Source organism: Triticum aestivum, chromosome 7A (assembly GCF_018294505.1).
Source record: "Triticum aestivum cultivar Chinese Spring chromosome 7A, IWGSC CS RefSeq v2.1, whole genome shotgun sequence".
NCBI classification, from domain to species: domain Eukaryota; kingdom Viridiplantae; phylum Streptophyta; class Magnoliopsida; order Poales; family Poaceae; genus Triticum; species Triticum aestivum.
This window is the reverse complement of record NC_057812.1, coordinates 146,867,383-146,869,549: the sequence shown is the minus strand read 5'-3', so window position 1 is coordinate 146,869,549 and position 2,167 is coordinate 146,867,383. Positions and strand designations below refer to the sequence as shown.

Sequence of the window (2,167 nt, the reverse complement as noted above, 5' to 3'; positions counted from 1 at the left end):
TTCAAATGACTACTACATACGGATGTATGTAGACATATTTTAGAGTGTAGATTCACTCATTTTGCTCCGTATGTAGTCACTTGTTGAAATGCCTAGAAAGACAAGTATTTAGGAACGGAGGGAGTACTACAACAAAACACCACCACCATACACCACTTGAGCATGCAAATGGTACAACACCCACTATACAGGGAAACATAAGTCGGTTCAAATAATGGTGTTTCCTAGGTAAAAAAAATGATGTTTCCTTTCCCGCCAAAAGCAGCCTTCTGAGAGAGTTACCACTCATGACGGAAACAGGACCAAGCAACGGTAACATTCATACTACAGAAGCCAAGGCAGAGCTCGCTGAGGCTAACACCAGACCTCTTTGCCTTAAAAGTTGCCCTGCCACTCTCAACAACTTGTTTCTCATCAACCCGATTGGCAGCGACATAAACGTTCAGAGACTCCACATGTCCAACAGAAACCACATGACGCGAGAGCTTGATCCTGCCATTGGCATCTACGGGCAACCCGTCATCTCCGGAATCAAGTAACTTGACTTTCAGGTCATCACGAGAACCGTTGCTGGCAGTGATCACGCCCCGGAAACTAGTTGGCCATGACCCATCAGTTAGTTTTACACAGATTGTAGCCTCTACGGAGCGGGTAACATGGTCGAAGGTAAGTTCCAATGTGCTGAGCCTACTACGGTAAAGACCGCTCAGAAAACGCCCGGTTCTGTGCACCAAAACAAGATCGCTCAGGTCTTTATCCTCGGCTTTAGTGGCGCCCTTGACTTTCAGGGAAACCTCAACGTAAGAAGGGTCCACCGACACGGCAATAGCTCGGCTAGGGCCGGTCAATGCAAGATATGGATCCTGCATGAGTGGAACAACAATGTACGTGAGTAATTATGCTCTATTTCATCAATAGTAAGACTGCATCAAGTGGATATAGTGCAACAGCCAACCTAATGTATTCCATATATATGAGAGCAAACAATTGATAGAGAAGGCAACTTGGAAAGGAAAACGGAGGGGTAAGAACATACAAACCTCTTCGGTGATGGTTTGACAGTTATTTCTCGAACGGTGAAAAATAATGTTGCGCATGTGATCCAAGTTGTCGCGAGCAGCAACGAGACCAAACACTTGCAGTGGCCAGCGTAAGCCCTCTTTGATTGCCGCGATCTTGTCATCTTGACCGACACCATCTGCAGAGTCTCCATGGCCTTGGGGCTGTCATCAGGAGCAGGGTATGTGTAACGCATGGCGGGGATAGATGCTGCATTGATCCATTAATACCAAGTTAATGAAAGAACGAAATAAGATTTATTTAAAAATACATATACTAGCTTTGTTCCATTTGATGTAGTTTCTATAGATTTTTTTATAAAAATACAAACTTTGTGAAAAGCTATAGAGAAATTCTGGAACGGAGGCAGGGAAGAAGAACGAGCTCTTACTGGTTTGAAGGAAGGTGCGGGAGCGACGGACGCTGCGGAAGGCGTACGATTTGTTCCAGTAACGGCGGAACCTGGAGGCGAACAGCTCCTCGTCGCACTGCGCCCACTCGGATTCCTGGTCCTCTAGCCGGCCCATCTCTCTCGCCACTTCCCTCGCCTTGGCGGCTTCTTCGGCCATGACCCTGGCCGTCTCGGCGGCTTGTTCCGCCTCCACGGCTTTGGCGGCGGCCGTCTCGGCAGCTTCTTCGGCCTCTCGGGCTTTTGCTTCGGCTGTCCTGGCGGCTTGGACGGCCTCCCAGTTAGCTGCGACCGCGGCCAGAGGGGCGTTCGCCCTCGCCGTCTTGGTTGCCTCCGCGGCCTTGGCCCTGGCGGCCTTCGCCCTGGATCTCTTAGCCGTAGCCATCGCCGCAGCAGCTAGCTAGCGGCTTGCAGGCCGGATCGTCGGGCGAAAACAATCTAGTCTACAGTAGCTTCGATAGACTTTTTCTCAAGCCGTGAACTGGTGCACGCATGTATTTATAGCAGAACGTACGGGGCCGCTTGTGGGTTTCGTTTTAAATCCGACTCGGACGCCGAGTGCGTAAAGAAGTCCCGGGTCCGACGAATTGAGCAAAGAGCAAGCAAACTCGGAATTCCTCCTATGTCCCGCCCCACCCCCAATGGCGTCTACCACGGCCCAATGCGGCTACGGTTCAAATTTGGACTGAGTTTGTGTCC

The 2,167-nt window shown here is 50.1% G+C and overlaps 1 pseudogene; it reads right to left on the bottom strand.

The window, feature by feature from the left end:
• Nucleotides 1-207: 207 nt before the first annotated feature.
• On the bottom strand, nt 208-1,919 carry LOC123154387 (uncharacterized; annotated as a pseudogene).
• Nucleotides 1,920-2,167: the final 248 nt, after the last annotated feature.